Here is a 6463-nt window from a genome sequence, read left to right on the forward strand (position 1 = left end):
TCTTTGTACATAGGCTATAGATTAATTACATAAATGAATATCTAAATTTGTACCTTGCCGTCTACGGTATTTTTTTAGAACTTAGAAAAAAGATGCTGCAGCCAATGAACAGCCGGCTGCAGGACGACTCAACCTCCGCAGACAGTTTTTAATGTTTATCAGAAAATAAATACTCAAGATTTTGCTTTAGTATAACTCACAACGAGTTTCACACACCTTCTCCGGCCACGTTGAGTTGTTGACACTTAACAGTGGGAAAAGCGACACATGCGCTATTCACTTGTATAACTTAAGGGTGAATGGGTAATGTAGTTTCTGCTCTGGGTGGGATGAATTAGGAAGCTTGCATTGTGAAGGGCGCTCTGAAAATCGTCAGTGCAGGTAAAAGATTAAAACCTCTATTAAAACAGATGTCCAAATGAGCGTACCGGTACGCTACAAGCACGTTCTGGGCGCACGGAGAGGTGGCTGTACGCTCAAGAGCTATATTTGGAAGTGGCGGGTGTGTACCGGCCCACTTAAAGCACTGGCAATGACTATACTTTGGAATTTTTTTGCAGTCCACTTAGACTTCAACATGGAAATCATTTTTGTTTTTTATTGGCATTGATTGTTTTGAAATTCAAATGGTACTTACATGCCTGTGTTTTTATTTCTGTAATAAATATGGCTTTCAAGCCAAGTTAATTTGGATGATATTGATGGTTTATTGCAGGTATGTTGTTTACATGAGAAAATCTGTGTTACAAGTTAAACAAAAATTCCAATAAACAATCATATTTTGAATTTAAATAGTTTCTTTGTCTTGAGTTTACATTAATTATTTACATTTTACATTTACATATCCAAAAAGTTTCAGTCTTTTAATTGCGATTAATCGCGATTAATCGCGATTAATTTTAAAAAATTGTGCGATTAATTAGTTAATTTTTTTTAATCGATTGACAGCACTAATATATATATATATATATATATATATATATATATATATATATATATATATATATATATATATATATATATCATATTTTGAAGTGAAGTGAAGTGACATTCAGCCAAGTATGGTGACCCATACTCAGAATTTGTGCTCTGCATTTAACCCATCCGAAATGCACACACACAGAGCAGTGAACACACACACCATTAGGCCACGACTTCCCCGGCCACGACTTTTATAGACAGTACTACCAATATAGGATAAAGGTAAATATTAATGATTAATCGTTTAGAGACACAACCACATGAGATGAGGAAGAGAGATGAGGAGATTGGAAGAGATACACACACATAGAAACAGCACAAGATGGAGGGAGAGAGACAGACAGGGCGAAAGAACATGCAATTGATGAGGGACACACTGAGACAGAAGAAGCTATAGGGAGTGAGACAGTTATTGTGCTTGAAGTTATTCAGGAGGGAGAGGTAGAAAATGGAAAGGAGGAGGATGCCAAAACACAAAGAGGGAGAAAAAGACAGAGAAATGTTGACAACGAGAAAAAGAACAAACCCAAGAGGTTAAGAAATTCTGGCCAAAGCTACATGAATTCACATGACATTCAGGTCCCAAGAAGGCGGATGAGGGAGAAGCACTTTGCCTCCTGTTGCTACAAATGCAATGAAAACTTCCCTGAGGAAGTGAGGGAAAAATATTTGAATATTCTTGGGAGATGGGAGATGCAGAGAGGCAGAAAGACTTTATTGTCAATCATGTTGTCAAAAGAGAGAAAATAAACAGGGAAACAATCTCAAGAAGAATTTATACATTTGAGTATTATTTAACCTCAGAGAGAAGACAGATTTGGGTATGCAATGACTTTTTTTTGAAGACCCTAGATGTGTCAGAGAAATTTGCACGGTCTGCAGGCTGCCATACCTATAACACTCTGACAGTGGGCAGTGAGTGAACTTTTTAGTTCAACTAAAGTGAACTAAAAGTGAAATGTGTAATAAACAAGAGAAATTAAGCGTTACATTAAATGTTAAACTGTTTGAAATTAAATGCATTAATGTGAATTCATGAATAAAATTAGAAATTAAACTGTTTGAAATTAAAGGTTAAACTGTTTGACATGAATGTGAACTCAGAAATGAGAACTGAAATTAAACGGTTAGAAATTAAATGTTAAACAGTTTGAAATGATGAAATTAAATGACTATGTATACAGTATTTTAAATAAAATGAAAAATTATGAAGTTAGATTGTTTTTAACCAATGTTTTTACCAATCATTTCTGCATTGATCAGCAGATACGCCCTATTTTTCTTTAGAAGAATTGGAAATGTTTGGTGCCAAAAAGGCGTATTTGATGTACTTGCCATATTTTCAAGATGTTGCAAGGTTTTATAATATGTTCATTGTGTTAATATTCCATAATATATTCACTTAAGAACTTACTCGTATAAGTATGTATGTGGTTGCAATGTTGTGGTTATAGGTTAATAAATACAGTTGATTGAAGTGTGGTCAAAATTTTGTTTTGGCTCTCCTGTAAAGTTTGTCAAATGCCACTTACGCCCCTCTGGTTCCAAGCCCTCGATTTCCATTTTAAGTTTTACATTGTTTCATGTAGTGCATTTTCTAAATGTTTGTAACTAAAAAGATATGAGTAAAGCAAGAGATAAACATGGTAAACATAATTTGTTTATTATAGTTAATAAACATTGTTTACGTGTCTCTTGACCACTCAGTTTTTTTATTATGCTTTATTTACTGAGCAGGTTATCAGAAATGCCCATCCCTTTCATAGAGTTTACAGGCAATTCATCATCGCTGTTAGTATATGAAAAATATTGGAAATATTTATATATTTAATATTATATATTTAATAATTTATCTTAAGTGTTTTAATTCCCAACAGAGTTTCAAAAAGCGCTGCTTATATAGGAACAACGTTGAACGAGGAAGGGTGACTTGGTAGAGGTGCCCTTGAGACTGACCAAACTTGGTGTCCTGCAGAACAAAGAAGAATTTAGAAGTACCTAAACTTTTATCCAAATACCTTTCAATGATTTCTAAAGTAATGTCCATATATTACTCAATGATAACATATCACCCTGTGTTTGTGGCTCTTTTTGAGGATGTAAGACATGAAGCCAACCAACCCTGGGCGAACATAAATTATGTTTCACATTACTAAGCAACTGTGTGCTCATACTAGCACCACTAAACCCACATTAGATAAAGGAACACAAATGGAACTGCTGGGTAAGAACATATAACTGTTGCATATACTGTAAGAGTTGTAGTTGTTTAAATCCTGATAAATTAATGTTCACGTTGTGTACTGGATTCCTATTAGAATATTTTGTATGCAAGTCTTATTTAGTCTTAAAGGGAGAATATGCAATAAATTATAGTGTGGTTATGATAAATATGACTCATCTACTAAGACTATACAGGGTTTATAGGGCTTTTTTTCCACTACCTTCTTTACAGATCTGCTCATGTAAAGTGATAAGACCAGTGTCAGTGTTATCATCCATGCATGTTCTTAATGAGCCATTAAGTTAGCTGTTGCAATCAAAAGAAATAAAAAACTTAGTAGTGTGTTTGCATGTTCATTATATGTACACCTTAATTAGTACTTTGTACATAATATAAACTAAACTTAAAAAAGTGTACAGTTATGTTTTTAATAATTAAACAAATAATTGCACTGTTAGCTAATTTTAGGGTTAACATAAATGATTTTGTCTTAACCAAATGGGTGCTCTTGTCGGGTCTCGGGGCTAATCACCTGCCTTTTTGGTGTGTGTGTGTGTTTGTGTGTGTTTGGATCGCTTGTCAGCTCACCGCGTCTACCTGTTTGAGTTTTCCCCGCCCTCCTTGTTTCTGTGTTGTGAACCTTAATTGCTCGCCACCTGTTCCCTATGTTCTTCTAATTTTTTCCCTTTATCATTCCCTGTGTTTCTCTGTCTATTGTCAGACTGTTGTTACTCGTATCAATAGCTCCGATCTTCTAGCTGTTCTTGGCACTCACCTTGTCGTGTCTTGTCCTCAGGCTCCAGTGTGTTTAGCTGATTTCTCTGCCCCCTGTTCTTACAAAGCGCAGAGCTCTTGGAAGCTTCCAGTCCTCATCACTCCGGTCTCAGCGGACATACGAATTACTGTGGAACGTTACTCATCGGCTTTGATTCATATGCTTCGACTATTCATCCAGTCACTACGAGTAATCCAGTGAACGTGACTCATCTGCTCTGCCTCCTCTGCTCTAAATAAAGCCTTGTGTAAACCCGCATTTGAATCCTGCCCATTTCCCCTGACATAACAGTCTGACCAGATCATGGATTAAGCGGGATCTGATCCACTCCGCTCTGCTCTCGATCAGCAGGAAGTCTTGTTAGGACAGCATGCCACCACCGCGCGGGATGTGGACGCTCTCACTGCCCGAGTCTCCGAGCTCCTCGCACGGGTGGACGGTCTTCAGCGAGAGGTAACGAGCGGGTCCGTTCTTCACACCGGTATGTCCCGGATTTCAGTCAAGAGATGGCAAAATTATTTGATCGCTCAGCTCAGGGAGACGAGGCGGCGGCCCAGTTATCGCGTCTGACTCAGGGGAGGAGCTCTGTCACGGATTACGCCATCCAGTTCCAGACTTTAGCGGCAGAGTGTGGCTGGAATGAGAGCGCGCTGCGTGCCCACTTTCTTGAGGGGTTGGATTTCGCCATTTCAGATGAACTCGCGGCCATAGAGCTCCCGCGGGAATTGGATAATCTCATTAATCTTGCGCTCCGTATTGAGGGCCGTCTCAGCCGCCACCGCAAACAACGGCAAACTCCCGCTCCGTGGTGCCACCTAGAGTCCTCTTCAACCAGTTCAGCCAGCCGACAGCCCTCGGAGGAGGAGCCCATGCATTTGGGTCGTTTACGGCTTACACCACAACAGAAGCAGGAACGTCTGTCGTCGGGGGCGTGTCTATACTGCGGCGGGGGAGGTCACTTCGCTCTTCACTGTCCGTTAAAAGGCCAGGGTCCACCAGTGAGGCGGAGCGTCCTGGTGGGCACGGTTCTTAGTTCAAGCTCTCCTGCAGCACGGACTCAGCTGCCGTTCCAACTCTCTGTCCAGAGTCAATCTCATGCTGGACTCGCCCTTGTGGATTCAGGGGCTGAGGGGAACTTCCTCGATGCTGCTTCTGCTCAACGTTGGAGAATACCGATTATTCCTTTGGTTAGTCCCGTATCAGCATTGTCATTAGCTGGCCGTCCCCTTACAACCATCACTCACATCACCCCCAAGATAAACCTTCATATTGCTAACAGCCATAGCGAGCTGATTGAGCTGTTTATTATTGATTCCCCTAAGGTCCCTTTAATTCTGGGACACCCGTGGCTACATAAACACAATCCACACATTGACTGGGTCAACAATTCTGTTTTAGCCTGGAGTCAGTCTTGTCACGTGTCATGTTTGGGTGCTGTTTTTCCTCCTGTCTCTGTGTCTTGTCTTCCTCAGGAGGATCCCTCTGACCTGTCCGGTGTTCCTGCGGAGTACCATGATCTTCGGGCAGTCTTCAGTAAGGCCCGGGCCACCTTGCTACCCCCGCATCGCCCCTACGACTGTGCCATTGATCTTCTCCCGGGCTCTTCTCTGCCTAAGGGTCGTTTATATTCCCTTTCGGGTCCTGAGAGAGAGGCCATGGACAAGTATATACGTGAGTCACTTCAAGCTGGGCTCATCCGCCATTCCTCCTCTCCCGCTGGTGCAGGTTTTTTCTTGGTTCAGAAGAAGGACGGCTCCCTGCGCCCCTGTATTGATTACAGAGGTTTGAATGACATTACTATTAAGAACAGGTACCCCCTACCTTTAATGTCTTCTGCTTTTGAATTGTTAAAGGGAGCTCGGGTCTTCACCAAGTTAGACCTGCGCAATGCCTACCACTTCGTGCACATTCGGGAGGGGGATGAGTGGAAGACGGCGTTTAACACCCCTTCGGAACACTATGAGTACTTGGTTCTTCCGTTTGGTCTTACCAATGCTCCAGCTGTTTTCCAGGGACTCGTCAACAGCGTGTTGGGTGACATGATCAATCAATTTGTCTCCGTGTATTTGGATGAGATCTTGATTTTCTCCCCTTCTCTCCAATTACACACCCAGCATGTCAGACGGGTTCTCCAGCGGTTACTAGAGAATCAGTTGTTTGTCAAGGCGGAGAAGTGCGAATTCCACGCTGAGTCAGTTACGTTCCTTGTAGGGATGGCCCGATACCAATACTGGCATCGGGTATCGGGTCGATACTGTCCTCATATACTCGTACTCGTACTCATAAAAATGATCCGATACCACGCACCTATACCACGTGCGTTTTGTTTAAAGAAACTGGCCGCCGCGAACTGCCGCTTTGTCTAGGTGAACGCCATATGAACGTAAAATGTCGGCGGTTTGGGCTCATTTCAAGATCAGGGATGATGACAGCAGCAAGGCAGACTGTAAGTTATGTTCAGCTAAGGTGTCGAGAGGAGGAAA

Source organism: Carassius auratus, chromosome 30, assembly GCF_003368295.1.
Source record: "Carassius auratus strain Wakin chromosome 30, ASM336829v1, whole genome shotgun sequence".
NCBI classification, from domain to species: Eukaryota; Metazoa; Chordata; class Actinopteri; order Cypriniformes; family Cyprinidae; genus Carassius; species Carassius auratus.